Raw genomic sequence first — 21,374 nt, forward strand, 5'->3', positions numbered from 1 at the left:
AAAAACAAAAAATATGCAAGCGACCATCATCATCATGGGAGAGTGCTGGAAATCGTGTAGATTACAGGGTCGAGGAGGTCGTTTTCCTCCTCCCCAGCTTCGTTCGGGTTCAAAGGTAAATATTTACGATCTTATGCATGCCCGTGTACGGCGTGTGAAAAAAAATGCGACTTTTAGCTCATCTTTGTACCCAATAATGTTGCGATAGGGAAAAATTTCGAAACGCCGCTCGCCCGATCTAAGTCACAATCTGTCACTCTAGAGGTATTCAGTTTAATTTTTGCTTCTGCTTCGCAATCGCAATCCCAAAAGCCTGGCTGGGCTGTGCAACGCCGCAGGGTTGGGTCGGAATTCGTCCCTTAAAATGAGGTCGAAACAGTCGAGTGAAATGGTGCAATCCACATCGAAAAGCGTGTTTCACCGCACCAACTTTGTTACTCTAGAGGCTGGACGATGAAAAACGAATGTAAAAACAAGACAGTTCTCGGGAATACAGGTCAGAATTGCACAATGAACGCCATATTAGGATTCAAAATTACGAAAATAAGCCTTTCTGGTCAAATTTCGAGAGAAAAATCCCAAGTTGAATTGAAAGAAAAAGATCTAAATTTAGCTCAGAACGGCAACGCGTTTTTCTGCGCTGAAAATATGATCCAAAAATGCCGAAAACGAAATAACATGATTTGTAGACGATGTCAAAATTTTGAAAGCAAGAAAGTTTCTAGAGATAAATAGATGAGCAATAAATGGATTCAGGAGAAAACTATCAAAATTTGAGCTCAAAATGTAAAATGGCATTTTACATTACATTACGATTCGGACCTCGACCTTCTGTTTTGTTTATGCACCGACTTCGCAGCCAACTGAATAGTGTACAGGACAATTACGGGGCTAGCGCTACGATCCTACTGACACTAACAGTCTCTCCCGAGCGGAGACTCTGACCTACGACGAGGAGGAGCTGCTTAGCCGCAAGGTTACAGAGTCCGCTTTGTGAAGCGAATGGTCGTAGGTTCGAATCTCAGTAGAATCGGGTCATTCGATGTCGAAACTGGACTTTTAGGTATGGGTCAATTCTCAGGCTCCCCACCACTTACCCCTTCTTTACGCTAAAATCTATAACACCTTTGCGTGACTTCCTCTTAACAAAAACATAAGTCCCTCTTATTATTAAAACTGGCCACAAGGACGCACGACGAAACTTCTCCAGGGAATTATAATTGGTGATATTTGGCAAGAGGAACAAGCATCGGTATAGTAGAACAGCTTGTAAAAGAAAGAGTATCACATTACACACAAGCACTGATAAACAATAATAATAAGCATACAGCAGACACCCGGGCATATCTCACAATGGATCTACGATTCTGGTCACAGTGAGGAAGTCCATACAGGAAAATGAAAAAATACGACAACTGGCTTGTTAGGTCAGCATCGTACCTCGAGACCATCTGGGAGATAATGTCGAAAAAGGTAATGATCCCAAATTGAGTTCCAAAAGAAAAAAAAACACGGTCTTTAGAACAACCGTTAAAAAAGTAATACTAAATACTATCGTAGAATGTTGAAAAAGCCTAATCAGAAAATGTTTCCAAATCTAACAAGGAATAGTAAAAAAACTCTTCTGAAGACTAGAAAAAAGCAGAAAATAATACCAAACAAACACGCTTTCAAAGCCTATAATCACAAAGTGTACAAATTGAAAACCATCATTTTTGCTTTTCACATTCTTATTCGTGAAAATATTGTCCATTGCTCAGTCATAAGTTTTCCCCATCTTATGTCACTATTCATGAGCTTTATCAGATAGGTTTTGACGACGTTAGCAATATGTGGCGGAGCGTTGTCGTGCTGGAGAACCCCTTTTTGTGTCTTTTGTTTTATTGTGGCTACTTTTTATCGCTTAGCTCAAACGCATCCTTCATTGTCAATAGAAGGCTTCTGTGAAGGTTTCATCTTCAGTTGTGATTATTCACAGTTGTTGTCACTGATATAAACGGTGGCTTCAAATTTGTGCACCCGATACTAGAAAAGACCAAAAATTGGGCTCAAAATGACGAGAAATCGTTTTCGAAGGTCAGAAAAAGGCCAAAACTGTCGAGAAAAAAAAACTCCTTAAGACCAAGGCAAAAAAAAATAGGAAAACGATTTCGAATTTAGCTCAGATTTAGAAAAAAATGATCGAAAGAGGAGCACAGAATGGCAAAAATGCCTTCTAAAGCCTAGAACAGATAAAAAAAAAGAAAATAATTCCAAATTTAGTCAAAACCGAAAAACGGCCAAAAATAAAAAAAAAGTTAGGAAGTTAGACAAAAAAAAAACAAATCGAGCTCAGAATAACGAAATAACACAAAACAACGTTAGTGCATGTCGGACTCGATTATCCGGAATTTTATTTTTTTGGTGTCCGGTTCCAATTTTTATTCCGACATTTTGCCTTTACCATCTTCTCTGGCATATTTGTTACCATTTAAGTCACTTCCGGCATGTTTGGGACATTTTCGAATTAAGTGAAAATAATCAATGTCCAATTTATTTTTTTTGCTTCTCAAGATTTTTCCCCCTTTCAAATAACTTCTGGTTACGCCACTGCATCATACAAGTTAAATAAAGAAAAGAAATATTTATTTTATGATCGTTAAACGCAAAATGTTAGTATTTTTTGTGTGATTCGATTATCCGGAATGAAAATTTTTTGGATGTTCCGGATAATCGAGTCCGACCTGTTAATAAAAAATACTTATTTTATCTGATGGCCAAAATAACGTCCATTCGAGTGTCATTAAAAACTCATCTAACTAATTGAAACCACAAGCAAAAAGAAGTGAATTAAATCCATTCAACTTATCTTAAAATGTAGAGAAAAGATGGCATGCTTAGAAAAGTAAACAGAAAAGACACAAAAAAATGAAAACTGAGCTCCGAATGACGAAAAATACCATAAAAGACCGACAAAGAAAATTATTCCAAATCGAGAATAGCAAAATTCTCAATGTTTGCTCAAAATGGTGAAAAAACGTTCTTGAAGAACTATTGGAAAGGAATAAAATGAACAAAAATCGAGATCAGAAAAGTAAAAAGATGCTTCTAATGGTCAAAAAGGACCAAAAAAGACGTCCAAAGTCAGTTTGGAAGATAGAAAAAATCCATATAAATCGTCAAAAAAAAACAAGCTGCGTTAATTGAAAAAAAAAAAAACGCGTTAGTTAAAAAATATCAGCGTGAAAAATAGACCACCATGAAAGTATTTAGAGAAAACCTGAGACGCTATATGACCATAATTTGAAAATGTCCTCTTTTACGCTCATTTCGGATCCTTCAGAGGGTGAGGTTTCTGGTTTCCATCCCGCGTTAATTAAAAAATCTGCGTAAAGAATTGCGAAAAAAGCGTAAAAACCTGACTGTATTTGCGCAAGAAAATTATGGTTTTAAAATAATTACATGAAAGTAAAACAAAAGGAAAAAAATAGTAAATAGAAAAAAAATGATAATAGAATGTTTCTAATGTATAGAAAAGGCTAAAAAAAGATCCAAAAAATATTCCATATTGAGTTCCAAACGACAAAAGAACGCTTTTCTAGACAATTCAATTCTGAGCGCCAGACAAGACTTAAACATGAATAAACGATAACAAATTGAGCTCAGAATGAAGAAAATACACACTTTTTTATGGTTCCAAATTGGGTTCAAAATATAGAATAACACTTTTGTATACCAAATTAAACCAACAAAGCAAATTATCCTGAATCGAGCACAGCATAACGAAAAAAGCTCCTAAAAGCCAGAAATATGCAAAAAAAAAACAACGTGATCCCAAGCTGAGGTTTAAATTATGAGAACAAGTTTTTAGAGGCAAACGATGAACATGATCATGAACTGATCTCAAAATGATGGGAAAACAATTTTAAAGCCCAAACCTTGGGGGACTCCCTAGCCACATGTTTACAGATGCCATTCTCAGTAGTTCAGGCCATTTCGATGTCAACGGACTTAAGCATGGTCTTATGCTCCCAACTAGCCCTTTCTTCATGTTGAACTCTACAAAACCTGGACAAATACTTCTCGTTAAGATTCTCACAATAAAACTGGCCAGAGGGACATTCAATTGACACCTTTCCAGGGAGTTGAAATTGGCGATAATATTGGCTTGAGGTAGCGAGGCTCGTAGTACTAAGCGTAAAAGGAGGGATGAAAAAGTAAACACATAAGCACGAATTAAAATAATCATGTCACTTACTCTCAATAGTAAAAACAATATCGCACGCTAGCCTGGGGGGCTTATGCGGTCTCGATCAACTAGATTAGTTGAGAGAATTCGTTATCGATATTGTTTTCGGCACATTTTGCATGTTGTAGGATAAGTACAACGATACACCGTGCCCCAGTGCTGAGTCGAGAAAATTTCCAGCTCGAAAAGATCCTCGACCTGATCGGGAATCGAACCCGATATCACAACCGTGTGGGAGAGCTAGCCGACCGACATCGCTAACCACAGAACCACGCAGACCACTCTCAATAGTGATAATGCTAATAATAGTGCGGAACACAGAAAATACCCAAGCGATATCACAAAATATTAATGTTTCTGGTCGCAGTTGTGAGTCCATACAGGAAAAAAAGATCAGAAGATCAGAAAGGCAGAAAAACGCATAAAAAGTCAGAAAAGGCTAGAAAAGAAAATGATCCAAATTTGAGTTCAATGCTTACAAACGTGCACCACTATATGATCCCAAACTCAGCTCCCCAAAATGACAAAATAGTGCTTCAATAGTCTTTCCAGCTGGTCTTGAGGTACGATGCTGGCCTAACAAGCCAGTTGTCGTAGTTTTAAATCCCGGCTCGGGGGAGACTGTTAGTGTCAGTAGGATCGTAGCGCTAGCCCCGCAATTGTCCTGTACACTAAACAGTTGGCTGCGAAGTCTGTGTATAGCAAACAGAGGCTTTGCTTTTAGTGCTTCAAAAATCTAATCAGAAAATGATCCCATATTAAACGCAGAATAGCAAAACTTTTCTGAAAATTAAGAGGAAAAAACGTACGTAAGCAAAATAAAAACAAACATAAATCACAGAAAAACCTACTCCAACAAGAATCGCTTTCAACGTTAAAAAATTATAAAAGGTATCCAAACTAAGCTCAGAATTGCGAGAAACCGTTCCTAAATGTAATAAAATCATGATCATAAATTTAACTCAAAAGCAAGCAAGAAAATGTTTTCAAATGCTAGACAAAGCCCAAGAGGAAGGTGGTTAGGACCTGTTCTTAGAAAAGGGATGAACGCTTCAAAGGTCAGAAAAAAATCTACAACCAATATGATCTAAAATTAAGTTCTAAAGGGTGTAAGAACGTCCAAAAAGATCGGAGGAGGCCCCACCAGGAAACTCTTCCAGACAGACGATCTTAAGTTGAGTTCCAAATGACAAAAAAAAACATCACCATTAAAGAAAAAAATCCGCACAGAATGAGCTTGAGTTTGACGACCACACATTTACAATGTCGCTTTGTATGGATCGATAATGGCGCCGGCCACGTCCTCACGATCTTTAGGGTAAGGAAGGATGTGTTAGAAGGAGCTAAATTGACGCTCCAAACATCCTTTTTGAAATCAACGTAAATGTGCCCTATAGAAATTTAAGAATGCAAAACTTTCTGCGTCTCTTATTTCATCGTACAGAATATAGGCATGTTAATACTCGATCGGAAGATGGTGGGGTTTTAACGCGCATTTGGGTGTTTCGCAGGGATTTTCTCAAATGGGTTTTTCCCTACCCTCCCTAAATTTATTTAAGACCAAAAAGGTCAGATGATATAACTCAATAAACATAAATACAAATAGAAACAGTCGTTGTTGTCGGAGACCGAATTCACTTCTGCATCTCCACGACTGCGACGGAAATGAAGGGTTGTATCACCGAGGTAAATGACTGAGTCGAATAACACTTCAGAGAATTATCCCAAATCGCGAGAAAAAAAAACAACTTAATACCCAAAAAAAACGATTTGAAACTTAGAAACTTAGAAATATGAAGCATTCATTTATTCAGCTCAAAATTATGACGTAAAGTCCAAAAATGTCCAGAAATTGAGATCAAAGTGACGAAAGGAGGAAATTGGAATGTACTCCCGCAAGAAAATAATGATTTTCAAAACAAAAGGCTGAAATACAAAACTGATAACAGATACTATGAGGTAATATAGCAAAAAAATCCAAAAATTGATAAAAGAGTTTCAATAGGGACAAAATGTTAAAAAAAAAACAACAATGATTACGTAGAGAAGGAATAAAAATCACATGATATAGGAACGAAAAAAACACAAACCGGTAACGAAAGAGGACATATTATACAGTCGTACCTCGATATAAGGCTACTTTATTTATATTTTCGTTACGTTATAGAATAGAATATAGATTCGATAGAAGCGAAAAAAAATTTTTATTTTAAATTTATGCAAGAATGTTAATGGTAATTTAAAGATGCGCGAAAACTTATTTTCCATAACCTATCAGTATTTTTAAACCTTTCTTTTGCCCCCATTTTCAGAAGCAAAAAAAAAATTTTTTTTTTTCAACTGATACAAGTTGATCAAAGATGCGTGAAAACCTATTTCCTATCACCTATCAGTAATTTTAAACCATTTTTATGCCCATTTAGGACAATTTTCAACAAGCAAAAAAAAATTTTTTTAATGATCCAAGACTGTTATGGTTACCCAAAAATGCGCGGAAACCTATTTCCCATCACCTATCAGCATTTTTAAATCTTTCTTATGCCGATTTAGAGGAAATTTCAACAAGCAAAAAAATTTTTTTTCTTTCAAATGATGCAAGACTGTGAATTGTTGCTGAAGGATGCATGAAAACCTATTTCCCATTACCTATTTATATTTTTAAACCTTTCTTATGCTCATTTAGGACAATTTTCGCAATGGTTTCATTGGTTTCAATGCTTACTACAAACAATTTTTTAAAGCAAACCCCAAAAACAGTTGCTGTATCAATTGTTTTCAGTTCCCATACATCTTAAAAAGTTGCGTTATATCAAGGTAAAAGTTACGTTATATCGAGGTTGCCTTATATCGAGGTATGACTGTATTATAAAGATTGTTTCAACTCATGCCTCATGAATTTGGCTTGTGGTTTTAAATTTGACTTTTTGGATTTGGAATTCAACTTGAAGGTTTGAAATTTGTTTCCAATTTTGAGATGCACCAGTTTACATTTCGGGCTTTTTATTTTATTCGCTCAGATTTGAAAAATTTTGAATGTTTTGAATTATGAATTTAAATTTAGAAAGCTTGGATTCTTGAACTTCAGATACCGGAACATAGATTTCAGATGCAGGATTGTTTACGTTTCAGTTATAGCCAGAGAGACTTTTAATTTTGAACCACAGACTCCACATTTTTCAGGAGGAGTTTTCTAGTGTAATTTTAACAGTCATGACCGAGTGTGTGTATTGAGATTCAAATGTTAGATCTCGTATTCTTGTTTTCGTTCTTCTATTTCTTGGATTTTCGGATTCAATAATTTTGAAAGTAAATTTTCAAATCCCTTTCGTGTCCAAAAAAGAGGATTTCTAGTTTTAGATTCCAGGTATTATATTCCAATTTTGATTTCGGATCGTTCAGAGGTTTCTATGAATTTGATAATGGACTCCGGTAATGGATGTAGTTTCATAAACCTTAATTCACTTAAGTCGCTTTTTACACGGGGGATACGTGCCGCGTCTGGTGTTCCCCGTGGTTCTGTGGTTAGCGATGTCGGTCGGCTAGCTCTCCCACACGGTTGTGATATCGGGTTCGATTCCCGATCAGGTCGAGGATCTTTTCGAGCTTGAAATTTTCTCGACTCAGCACTGGGGCACGGTGTATCGTTGTACTTATCCTACATATGCAAAATGTGCCAAAAACAATATCGATAACGAATTCTCTCAACTAATATGCGATATTGTTTACGTGTCGCGTTAAAAAAACGCGTAAATCCCGGAATACGTGTAAAAAAACGCGTAAATCCGGAATTCGCGTAGAAAAACCGCGTAAATTCTGAAATCCGTGTAAAACAAAAAACCTGCGTGAATTCTGCAATCCGAGTGAAGATAAACCGAAATCCGCGTAAAAAAGGAACCGCGTAAATTCCGGAATCCGCGTAAAAAATCGCGTAAAAAGCGTAGTGAATTGATCTTGAGACTTGGAATTAATTTTTAGACGGGAATGTTCCGATTCTTTCGAATTACGTGAACACTTTGAAAAAAAAAAATCATTAAAAAAGTAAACAACATTTAGCAAAGTTATTCAACGTTTCGGCTATTTGTGATGGTCTTTTTCGGAGAAAAAAATGTTTTTTGCGTGATGGCTACCATCATCCATTCGAGGCGTTTTTATTGCTACAATAAAAACACCTTGAACTTTACAACAGTTTTTTTTCTCTATATTATTACTTCATTTCACTAAAGCCTCTTGAACAATCGCAAATGGTCATAACCTTTTTAGTTTGACCACCACTTTCAAACTAAATTACCCCCACTCCAAATTGTTTGTTCCCATCGAAAAGTGGAATGGGCGCCAAATAGCGTGAACCCGAAATTAGTTTCCACAAAAAACACCCCGAAATTAGTTCTGTCAAGCCGTTCTCGGTAACGCCCGAGGAAGAAGAACCGGGCCGCAAGAATTCAGCCGACGCCGCCATCGCCTCACTAAACAGCTTGGAACGTGACGAAACATTTTCACCTTCATATCTCCAAAATAAAATTATCTTCATTTATGCTTTCCACACGATATCAAGCCCCACTAACTTCGCTTTCCTCGTCTTTCGACTATCTCAATTTCTTTCCTCACTCCGTCGTCGTCTCACGAATCGAGTGGTCCATCTTCCGTTGGAATGTGTGAATCGGCCGTCATCATCTCCTCTGTATGTGCATTATGACTGTTTCCGAAGCGCGTCCGCGCGCCAAGATCATGGCCTATCGCCCATCATCATCAACAACAGCGCGCCCAATCGTCGTTGTTTTGTTAATTGATTTCGTCGCCGTTTGTTTTTTTTTGTTTTGTTTGCTTCGTGGCGACGTTTCGAGCGTCTCGTTGAAGTTAACGAAAACCTTTTCGTTGTTTGTTGTGTACACGAAGGGGATGCTGCCGTGTGACAACGAGCGGCGGGCGCTTGTCCGATTGCAAGTCGTGCAAAGATGATATATTATTTTGACCAAAAATGGCAAAAGGTCATCCATATATTCAGCACTAAACTCTCGCGCTCGCGCGATCGTTCGTATGCAGCAGCGCGACTTTTTCGAACGGACGATTCCAAATAAAACTCAATGATGAAGGTGTCCGAATTGGGGGAGAGTTAAGGGACCCAGGGGGGGGAGGCTGTATGTCGTGTATAGGAATTGAAAGTCAAGGTATCTTGACTTGTACTGGCGGTTTTCAGCGAAACTAATATTTGCCTTCTTTTTTTTCTCTGTTTCTCTTCCAGGTATCTATCGCGGGGTCCAATTATCCCTGGAGCAAATTTTATGTAAATTTCGATCATTAGGGGAGGGTAGACCAAGACGACAACGACGGTAGTGCAGCAACGGATTGATGGTTGCCTGTCAGGAGCCCACTTATGGGCAGAGATTTCACTTTTTATTTCGTCAGCGACAGGCTCTCTTAATTAATGGTAAATAGTTCGATTGACATTTTGTGTGCTGCACGATGCGCTCACCAATGGGGACATGCATCAGGAGAAGGGTAGAAAGGGGTTGGTAGAAACCGATCATCGATTCCTCTAATAGGTCCAATCGATGCAGGGTTAATTGTGGAAATTAGTATAAAGTCGTGGTTGCTGCTGCCTTCGGCAGCGTGAGGCCGTAAAATTTTACGCTTATTAATATTGTCAGATTGCCGGTGCCTTTCTTGCCTTTCTTCTAGAAAGGTATAGCGATCACTGGGAAAGTCGAAAAAAAGTTCCCAAAAGAGCCGATTGTTACGTCTTGATGCGATTTTTTTTCTAACTCTACTTCATATTTTTCAGTTCGATTATTTTACTTATACTCTCCGATTCAATAAACTCGAAGTCCTTATAAAAATAGAAATTAGTTCATGAAGTGTTATAAATTCAGATTTTTTTTTAATGTGCCTGTCCAAAAGCAATCAAATTGATGAAAAAATCCAAAGAATGTTAGAAATTTCAATAATTGAGGTGTATGTGCTAATCTATTTAACAAACATTAAAATTCGTATGAGAAAAATCACAGGAGGGTTGTGTGCAAAGCCACTACCGCAAGGATGAAGTAGAATACTTTTACAAGAAAACCCGGCTGCTTGCGTGTCAGCCATTTTTTAATTTCTTATTCAATTCATTATCGGATAAGATACCGATGACATCTTGGCGTTATCACTCACAGGGTGAATAAAGTATTCCTTATGATAAAATAAACAGTGAAAAGCTGATTTAACACTCAAAACTAGACGGCTCATGTGTTGTCAAAATGAGTCAACTTTTCATTGAATGCATTTACTAGTGCACGCTATCGCACAGAGACTGCATTTCACTAAATTGCCTCACTGCATCAGCTGCTATCGATGCTAAACCCGCTGCAACTGCTACGCTATCCGTAGCCATGTTAATGTTTTGGCCGCTATACGCTGCTATTGGTATCCGCTGTCCCTGCATCTATCTAGCTGGCCCAGCTGCTATCGATGCTGAGATCCGCTGCAACTAGTGCACTATCCATTGCCATGCCACAGCTGTGGCCGCTATCCGCCTGGTATTCACTACACTGCTACTGCTGCTGCTAAGGGAAGACTGCTGTTGTCGCAGTCTAGAATTATAATTAGCGGCTTCAGGTGAAACAGGCTCTTATATAGGGATGAAAACCCTATCGATAGTTATCGATAGTAATAAAAAATATCGATAAGTATCGATAGCATGAAGAAATTATCGATAACTATCGATAGCCATTTCAGTCGATATTTCCCATCCTTATTCTTAAAGACTGGAACGCGCAAAAATTGGTCGACAAAAATCGTTTCTTTCAGTCAAAATTCATAATACAAAAAACTTCCTATGTTTATTTTGGTAGTTCAACTCACATATTAAAAGGAAAAAATGTACGTTTATTATTTTGGTTTGCCAAATCCAAACTGCCGTGCCTTCCGCTTCACCCCTTTCAATAAATTTTGTACAGTGATCTTATCGACCTTATTCGTCGCCAAACGCCAGCTAGATTTATTCTGTTGCTCGTTTTCGATGGATTTATTAATTTTTTTAATATTTCGTGTGACCAAGTCTCAATACTGTTCGAAAGGGCGGAAATCTGGGCTGTTAGTAGAGTTGTGGTCGTAGGGAACCACAACTACGTTGTTTGAATCGTACCGCTCGATCGCCTTGTTCCCACAGTGGCAGCTTGCCAAGTCCGACCAGGACAGCACTAGCGTGTTATGTTGCTCTAGGAATGGTAGCAGCTGGTTTTCCAGGCTTTCCTGGACGTAAATCTTTTAATTGAAGGTTTCGTAGTGATGGAAATGACGCTTTTAGACCACATGTGCTTATGGCCTGCCAGACGAGGTATTTTTTCGGAAATCTCGATAATTTGATGGTTTTGAAAATTTAGGCCACCGAGAAGGTTCCCTGATACGTTATAAAATTCCTGTCCCGGAAGCTGCTCGAAATCAACCTTCACATAAGTTTCGTCACCCACGGTCGAACTTTGTTAGCAGATTACAGTTTTCCGGACCACCGCTTTGCCGAGGTGTTTTGATCGTAATCTGGGTTCGCCACATTCACCGCCTTAAACGTCGGCAACCCGGCTCGTTTCTTGGCCCGCTGCACATTAATATGGGAGACAATGACCTTGCCAGTGACGTACCTGATGGAGAGGTTAGGATCCCGCCTATAATTCGCTTCCACCTTCTTCATCGTCGCTGCCACGTCCGAATTACGATTGCCGCCGCTTCTAGGCTTCCTGGCGGTCGAGAGATGCGCCCTGAATACTTTTGAAATATTTGTTATGGTCGATTTGGCCACATCCAGTAATTTTGCCAATTTGGCGTGCGAGAACGTCGGATTCTCTTGCTGCGCGAGCAAAATTTGGACACGCTGTTCCTCTTGCTTGGACGCCATTTTGAAAACTGGATAGCAACCGGTGAAAACTCATTTTGGCAACCATTTTATATACAATGAACTTCCAAATGCAACCTTTCCTAAGTTTTTCAATGCATTTTCAACAGAAATACACCAATTTGAAGTCGACCAATTTTTGCGCGTTCCAGTCTTTATACAGACAAATAGCAAATTTAAAATGGCAAGGTCTATGATTCTGTCGATCGTGATTGGGAAGCAATCATATTAACGACTAATCAGATCAGTCGAATTTTGCGCTTCAACAAGGATTGGCCATTCTCAATAATATAGTTGCTTGTCATGATTTGGATTTGATAATTTTTGAATTTTGATTATGCGAAAAAAATAATTTTTATGCTGATAATGAAAGCTTTCCGGATGTTGTGCTCATGAAAAGATAATTCAGTACGTTCTGAGATACGGAGATGAGGCCAAATGTATATCTGTTCCGAATTTCTTGAAAGTGTGAATTGATTTAAGAGAAAATATTAACTCTTCAATTAGGTTTTTATTTCATCCTGAAAAGGACAATTTGTTGTTTAATTCAATGTCTGATAAGATGCCGATCACATTTTTGCGTTATCACTGGCAGTGCAAATAAAGTATTCCCTGGGGGGGGAAAATAAACACTGAAAAGCTTTTCAGAACGTTCTTTCATTGTATGCATTTGCTAGTGTGCCTACTATCGCTCAGAGACGGCATTTCACTAAAATGCCACACTGCATCAGCTGGCCCCGCTTATTAAGATGCTGAGACCAACGTCAACCGCTGCGCTATCCCCGTTGCCACAGTAGTGGACGCTTCCGTTGTCATTGGTATCCGCTGCCCTGCATCACCTGGTCCTGCTATCGATGCTGAGACGCGCTCCGTTATCCGTTGCCATACCACAGCTGTGGCCGTTATCCTCTGCACTGCTACTGCTGCTGTAGCCACTGCTGCTAAGGGAGAACTGCTGTTGTTGCAGTCTAGAATTATAATGAGGGGTTTCGGGTGAAACAGGCTCTTATATAGGCCAAACAGCACATTTCAAATGGCAAGGTCTATGATTCTGTCGACCGTGCTTGGGAAGCAATCATATAACGACCAATCAGTGGCCGAAGTTTTCGTTTCGACAAGGCTTCGCTATTTTCAATAGTACAATAGTTTGAAAAATAAAATTACAATTATCTGCATTTGGGAAGAATCTTAGAAGATTTTCCAATCTATTGCTGCAAGAACGAAGGAAATCCATCGAATACTAACCGATATATTACCATTTGAAATTGGACATATTTTTCACTTTTTTCGGTTTTAGATTTTCATTTCACATCCCTATATAGCCGAACTTCCTGAGAGAAGTATTCTACTTCAAAAATATCACACACCGCTTGGTGGATTAATCAGGGCGCATGTGGGCTTGGGCGTCGTTCCCAGCGCCCGGGGTTTTAAAAGTTGGTTGCACAAACCGCAAACAGAAAGGGTCACTATCAAAGAGCCGTAAATTTTTACGTTTAGGGCTTTCCAGTAAACCCTGAGAACATATCTCAGCTTTTTACCGTTTGTGAAGGTTTCAGTTTTTTTTCTGTTGGTGGTTACGCGACGTTGCGAGCAAAGTTCACTCGCTCCCAAAGGGGCTAAAGGCTGCCTGGCTGTCTGTCTGTCCCTGTCCCTGTGTGTCAGTCGAATGTCGAATCTCGGTTGAGGTTTTTTTTTGTTTTAATCATTAAGTAGGTCGTTTCCTACATGGTAGGTACGATTAAACTTTGGTTGTTGGTTGCCTTTCGCTTTTCTCTTCGCTTCCTCTACAGATAAAACCGTCAAGCTTAACATGCAATTTATGAGGCCCTTTGAACCGTTTTTTTCTCTCCCCCTAAATCGGCATTAATCTCCCTCTGCTACAGCAGAGAAGTTTTTTTATAATTTGTCTGAAATTTTAGTACAATCAATCCAAATTCCACCCCGAAACCAATTTGTACCTCATTTCCGTTAGAAAATTCCATTATTTTCAATTACTGTCAGTTGGAGGTGAATCACCTCCACTCTCCTGCAGGCAGGATTCACACCGGCTTCGACCACGTTGACCCATTTTTCTTTCGAGTCCAGGCCATTATTTCGATTAAAACTCCCCACAACAAGTAAAAACGGAAGCCAAACCGACACGTGTTCTCTGTCCCTTCCGCGGGAAAGCTGGAAAAATGATTGTCGAGTTCAAAGGTGCGTTGGCTGTGTGTGCTACTTACAGTTTCCCTTCCTTCCAGGCCTCCGGCCCGAGAACCCTAATTCCTCCGTCAGAGTGCGCGTAATTGTTTTTCAGCGGAGCGCCCGCGCTCGGGACATGTAAAACTTTTGTCGAACAAGCAGACAGACAATAATATATGTGGCAGGGGTGAAAGGGAAGCCTCGTTTTTTTTCTCTCTCTCTGAAAAGGATCCCTTCTAACCACACTTCCTTTCTTCCCTCGTTCTTCATGCCAGGCTTTGTTCCGGACCGTTTGACTGTTGGATTCGTTCCGCGGGAGGAACGGATGACTTTCTCTTTTATTCACAATTCATATGTGCGATATTTCTGCTGCCCGCGCACCCGTCGTACTCGTTTGAGAAAAAATTAAAAGGGAAGGGGACTGAGGCGCGGGTCAATCCTCGCGAGGGTCATTAATCAATTGTGGTAGGATTTGCTTGCCAGAAGAAGGGTAGGGTCGCCTTCTGTTGCTGCTGCAGTTCTCTCCGTCAGATCTGATCGCATCAAGTATTTATGGTACAACCGTCGATTATTCGATTCTCGTAGACAGATAGTCTCGACGGATTGTGATTCCCAGCGAGGAGGGAAAGGAGGGAGCGCGTGCTCTGGAAGAGGGTTCCCTGTTCTTTTTTTTTTTGTCAATGCAGAAATTCGATCTCGGCGGAGGAAAAATTGAGCAATTATTATGTTTGAGATGACTTTATTCGGATAGTTTGGACATATGTCATGTTTTGTTAGTTGATCGGCCAGAACATGTCGTTACAGTGTGATTGACGGGCGGAAGGAAAGTAAAACATTCTTTTTTCAGGCACGAATTATGTAGGTACTACAGCTGACACTTTTTTGAATATTTTTTATTATGGAAGAAATTGTTTATTGACGGTTTACATTTTGGTTATAGAAGAACAGCTGTAACTCGGGACTTACAGGACGTTTTTCACGAGTGATGTTTTTTGCCCTGATTTGAAAAATAACGTTGTTTTCACGCGGATATAAGAATATAGGTGTTTGTTCGTAAATGGCATCGAAAGCAACTCCAGGGTGAATTCTATTCAGTTCTAATCTAATTTGAAACAAGTTCTATAAAAACTCAATCTTCATTCAGTTTTAAGTCAATTCAACTTAAATTGCATTACAATTTAACCGAATTCCATTTAAATCTAAAACAATTGAAATCCAACTCCAAAGCGAATTCCAACCTTAATCTATTCTAAAAGCAACTTAATCCAAAACTAATCTAATTTCGATTTATTTCAATACTTTCAATGCAATGCAAGCTTAATTTGGGATCATTTTCTATTTTGACATTTTCTGGCCTTCGGAAGGGGTTTTTGGCCATTCTGAGCTTAATTTGGGATCATTTTCTATTTTGGCCTTTTCTGGCCCTCGGAGGGGGTTTTTGGCCATTCTGAGCTTAATTTGGGATCATTTTCTATTTTGGCCTTTTCTGACCTTTAAAAGGGGTTTTCGGCCATTCCGAGATTAATTTGGGATCATTTTCTATTTTGGCCTTTTCTGGTCTTCAGAAAGGGTTTTTGGCAATTCTGAGCTTAGTTTGGGGTCATTTTCTATTTTGCCCTTTTCTGGCCTTTAAAAGGGGTTTTCGTCATCCTGAGCCTATTATGGGATCATTTTCTATTTTGGCCTTTTCTGGCCTTTAGAAGGGGTTTTTGGCCATTCTGAGCTAAATTTGGGATCATTTTCTATTTTGCCCTTTTCTGGCCTTTAGAAGGGGGTTTCGGCCATTCTGAGCTAAATTTGGGATCATTTTCTATTTTGGCCTTTTCTAGCCTTAAAAAGCGCTTTTCGGCCATTCTGAGCTTAATTTGGGATCATTTTCTATTTGGGCCTTTTCTGGCCTTTAGAAGGGGTTTTTGGCCATTCTGAGCTAAATTTGGGATCATTTTCTATTTTGCCCTTTTCTGGCCTTTAGAAGGGGGTTTCGGCCATTCTGAGCTAAATTTGGGATCATTTTCTATTTTGGCCTTTTCTAGCCTTTAAAAGCGCTTTTCGGCCATTCTGAGCTTAATTTGGGATCATTTTCTATTTGGGCCTTTTCTGGCCTTTAAAAGAGGTTTTCGGCCATTCTGAGCTTATTTTGGGATCATTTTCTATTTTGGCCTTTTCTGGCCTTTAGAAGTCGTTTTCGGCCATTCTGAGCTTATTTTTGGATCATTTTCTATTCTGGCCTTTTCTGGCCTTTAGAAAGGGTTTTTGGTCATTCTGAGCTAAATTTGGGGTCATTTTCTATTTTGGCCTTTTCTGGCCTTTAGAAGGGGTTTTCGGCAAATAGAAAATGATCCCAAATTAAGCTGCTTAATTTGGGATCATTTTCTATTTTGGCCTTTACTGGCCTTCGGAAGGGGTTTTTAGCCATTCTAAGCTTAATTCAGGATCATTTTCTATTTTGGCCTTCATAAAGGGTATTTGGCCATTCTGAGCATAATTTGGGATCATTTTTTGTTTTGCCCGTTTCTGGACTTTAAAAGGGATTTTTGGCCATTCTAAGCTTAATTTGGGATCATTTTCGATTTTGGCATTTACTAGCCTTTAGAAGGGGTTTTTAGCCATTCTGAGCTTAATTCAGGATCATTTTCTATTTTGGCCTTTTCTGGCCTTTATAAAGGGTTTTTGGCCATTCTGAGCATAATTTGGGATCATTTTCTATTTTGGCCTTTTCTGGCCTTCAGAAAGGGTTTTTGGCAATTCTGAGGTTAGTTTGGGATCATTTTCTATTTTGCCCTTTTCTGGCCTTTAAAAGGGGGTTTTGGCTATTTGAACTTAATTTGGGATCATTTTCTGTTTTAGTCTTTCCTGGCCTTCAGAAGGGGTTTTGACCATTCTGAGCTTATTTTGGGATCATTTTCTATTTTGGACTTTTCTCGCCTTTAGAAAGGACTTTTGGCCATTCTGAGCCTAATTTGGGATCATTTTCTATTTTGGCCTTTTCTGGCCTTTGAAGGGGTTTTTTGGCCATTCTGAGCTTAATTTGGGATCATTTTCAATTTTTGCCTTTTCTGGCCTTCAGAAAGGGTTTTTGGCAATTCTGAGCTTAGTTTGGGGTCATTTTCTATTTTTTCCTTTTCTAGCCTTTAAAAGGGGTTTTCGGCCATTCTAAGCTTATTTTGGGATCATTTTCTTCTTTGGCCTTTTCTGGCCTCCAGAAGGGGTTTTGACCATTCTGAGCTTATTTTGGGTTCATTTTTTGTTTTGCCCGTTTCTGGACTTTAAAAGGGATTTTTGGCCATTCTAAGCTTAATTTGGGATCTCTTTCTATTTTGTCCTCTTCTGGCCTTTAGAAAAGGTTTCTGGACTTAAGAAAAGGTTTCTGGCGATTCTGAGCTTAAATTGAGATCATTTTCTATTTAGCCTTTTCTGGCCTTTAGAAGGGGTTTTTGGCCATTCTGAGCTAAATTTGGGATCATTTTCTAATTTGACCTTTAAAAGGGGTTTTCGGCCATTCTGAGCTTAATTTGGGATCATTTTCTATTTTGGCCTTTAGAAGGGCTTTTTGGCGATTCTGAGCTTGATTTGGGATCATTTTCTATTTTGGCCTTTTCTGGCCTTTAGAAGGGGTTTTTGGCCATTCTGAGCCTTATTTGGGATCATTTTCTATTTTGGCCTTTTCTGGCCTAAGAAGGGGTTTTTGGCCATTCTTAGCTCAATTTGGGATCATTTTCTATTTTGGCCTTTTTTGGCCTTCAGAAAGGGTTTTTGGTCATTCTGAGCTAAATTTTGGATCATTTTCTGTTTTGGCCTTTTCTGGTTTTCGGAAGGGGTTTTCCATTCTGAGCTTAATTTGTAATCATTTTCTATTTTGGCCTTTTCTGGCCTGTAGAAGGAGTTTTCGGCGAATCTGAGCTAAATTTGGAATCATTTTTTGGCCTTTTCTGGCTTCAGAAAGGGTTTTTGGCTTTCAGAAAGGGTTTTTGGCTTTCAGAAAGGGTTTTTGGCTTTCAGAAAGGGTTTTTGGCCATTCTGAGCTTTATTTGGGATCATTTTCTATTTTGGCCTTTAAAGCGGTTTTCGGCGATACTGAGCTTAATTCGGGATCATTTAACACATTTTAATTTAATTTTCATTACAGTGAAGTCGAATTACATACAAGTTAAAGCTAAATCGAATAGGGATTTAAATCCAACTCGTATTCACCCCTGAGGCGTTTTACTTTTGCAATTTTGAGTTCAATTTTAAATCTTTTTTGGCCTTTAGAAACAATTTTGCGCTTTCCTGATTTCTCTTTTTCTCTTTTTACTAGGAATTTTTTTTTTTGGTTTTCCTGGTCGCCTTTGAAGGCTTTGTTTCATTTCGCTTCTATGAGCTAACTCTGGAATCATTTCAGTTCGATTTTTCAGCTTTCATAGGCGTTTTATTGCCTTTCTGAACTTGAGTTGGGAAGTCTTTCTTTTCTGCTTTTTTGACATTCAAAAACGTTTTATTGTTGTTTTGACCCAGACTGAACCTTTAGAAGCATTATTTCGCTATTATAAGTTCAATAGAGAATTATTTTTGTTTTTAGCCGGTTATTGAAATCTTAAACACTGAGACTCCAGACGTTTGCATTTTTGAGGTAGAACTATGTTTTTTTTCACCCTACCACATAAGGGTGCAAATTATAAATCTATTAACGGAAGGGGGACGAAATTTGTCCCTTTTTAAATGCTTATAAATCGACCAAATGCAGAAAAATGTTGTTTGATTATGCGAACAATTGTACTATTGATACTTGTCAAGCCTCGTTGAAACAACATATACGTCCTCTGATGGGTCGCTTGTCGGCTCTCTCTAAAAACTGCGGCAGCCTAGGATATCTAGTGATCCGTAGCGTTGCGGATCGCGACCAGTATCAGCTGGCTTTCCGAATTTGCTTTCGGCTTAAACAAATCACCTGCCGGTTGTAAATTCAGAAGTTGTTTAAAAACATTGGGCCTTTTCTGGGCTTCAAAAGTATGAACACAATTTTGTGTGATTTTTTCTGAATTTTTCAGGCTTTTGAAACATTTTCACACTTTTCTGAGGGCTCAACTTTTGCGGTTGTTTCGAATTTTATGACTTCTAGAAGCATTTTATTTGTCTCAGTGCGAGTTTAGCTTGGGAATTGATGGTCTTGGAAGGCGTGTTTTTGGCATTCTTAACTCAATCAATAAATCGTTTTCTATTTTAGATATGTTCTATGTTTGTGGAGGATTTTTTTCGCTGTTTTTTTTTTAGGCTTGCTCATAAATCGTTTTCTGGCTATTTCGAACTCAATTTGGAATCTTTGTTGTTTTTTTTCTGGTCTCCAGATGTAATTTTTTCTATTTTAAGCTTGATTTGGAATAATTTTTTTTTGTATTTACTGGTCTTCGAAAGTGTTTTTTGTTCGTTAAAAACCTGTCCTCGTGAAAAGTGGGTAGCCCTTTATATGAATTTATTTGTGATGATTTTAGTTTTGTTTGGCTTCTGCTAACATTGCTAAGTCTTTTTTCACCATTCCGAGCTAAATTTGGGTTTCTCTTTTAACGGTTCCCGGCCCTCAAAAGTGTATTTTGGTTATAATTTAGGATAGGCTCAATGTAGGAATTTATTTCCTTGTTAGTTTTTCTGGCTTTCAAATCCGTTGTTCAGTGGCATTGCTTCTCGATTCGGAGCTCAACTTGCGATCTATTTTCATATTTTCTTGTCTTTTGAATGTGGTTTATTCGCAATTTCGAGCTCAATCAAAAATAAGTTACTGGTTTAATCTTTTCTTGCCTTTAGCCTTCGGAGCATTTCTGAATCCAATTTTACATCATTTTATCAGGAGCGTTTTGAGCCAATCCTGTGATCAATTTGGTACTATTTTACTATTCAATTCAAATCCAAATCAAATTCAATCGAAATCCAGGTTAAGCTGAATTCAATTTTACTGTATATTCGATCAGTTTCCATTCAATCCTTGTCCAATAAAAAAATCTCAATACTACTCAAATCCATCAATCTAAATCCTATCTACATTAAAATCGAAATCTATTCTAAATCCAATCGAAATTGAATAGGCGTTTTTTAAAATTTTTCAATACTTGAGGTAACATGAAAATGTTGGGTTGACTAGAGATTTACTGTTCAAAACATTGGTGAAAAAACATCGCAGTTCCAATTTTCATATTCTCCATTCGCATGTTCTGTCTTATAGAAGCAGGGTTTTACAAAATTTCACACAGGCTTGTCACACTTCTATCTTCTGCTTTATGCTGTGCTTCTGCCGCTCGCATAAAAATTATATCATTTGCTGCTTACACAGACAAGTTGAGATTTCTCATGGAAGAATGTGATGCGGAATTGTGCCTGGATTTTTTTTTAGTTTCGAGATGCTAATCAAATTATACGACAAACGCAATCAACTTTTCTACCCAGATGCTCCTCTCATTTAATATATGCTCAAACTGTAAAAGTCTTGCAGTAAATTATTTTTAACTATTTCGTCAATTTAAATCCGTTTAATTCAAATATAATTCAATATGAATCTTATCGAAATTCAAATTTTATATAAATGCACATAGTTGTCAGAAATTGGACAAAAAATGATAATGCCTCGGTCATAAAGGGTTGAAATAGTTTTGGGAAAAGTTGAAATGTTAGTAATTCTTGATGTTTAATTTCGGTTATGGAAGCTAGTGCAATTGAAAAAATACGAAAATAGATTGCTTAACGGAACCTTTCTCAGGACCGCTAGTACAAAGTTGACCATTTTTCGCCGCTACAGGTAATAACATTGAGCGTTTTGCTTCACAAAAAGTTCAAAACCGAATAGGACGTGCTTTGCCAGGGTCAATCCGCTAAACTCGTGCGTGCTGCTGTTGTTCAATTTTATTTATTTTTTTTTTCTTAGCTTCATATGACTCCAACATGGTTGTTTTTCAACAAACCGTAACTGTACACATTCGAGCTTCTTCCGAGAACGTTACAAAACCTCGGTTGCGGTTACAAGTTTTCTCAAGTGTGACACTTCTAACGGGGGCTGCTTCCACAACCAGATCTGCCAATTTCGATTAGCGCTGCCCCGCAAAGAGCTGTCATTTCCTTTATGTGCAGCACCTC

The 21,374-nt window shown here is 38.4% G+C and overlaps 1 protein-coding gene across 6 annotated transcripts in view; it reads left to right on the top strand.

Annotated features, from left to right (window-relative positions):
* Positions 1-21,374, top strand: part of LOC129718254 (uncharacterized) — a 405,435-nt gene that overhangs the window by 47,284 nt on the left and 336,777 nt on the right. The window contains exon 1 of one of the 6 annotated variants that reach the window (XM_055668841.1): positions 9,637-9,653. The exons of the other annotated variants lie outside the window; for them this stretch is intronic. The gene's annotated coding sequence lies outside the window, so the exon portion shown is untranslated. Of the gene's footprint in view, positions 1-9,636; positions 9,654-21,374 lie in introns of those variants that run through there. 6 annotated transcript variants of the gene reach the window in all.

The sequence above is a fragment of the Wyeomyia smithii genome, chromosome 1 (assembly GCF_029784165.1).
Source record: "Wyeomyia smithii strain HCP4-BCI-WySm-NY-G18 chromosome 1, ASM2978416v1, whole genome shotgun sequence".
Classification (NCBI taxonomy): Eukaryota; Metazoa; Arthropoda; class Insecta; order Diptera; family Culicidae; genus Wyeomyia; species Wyeomyia smithii.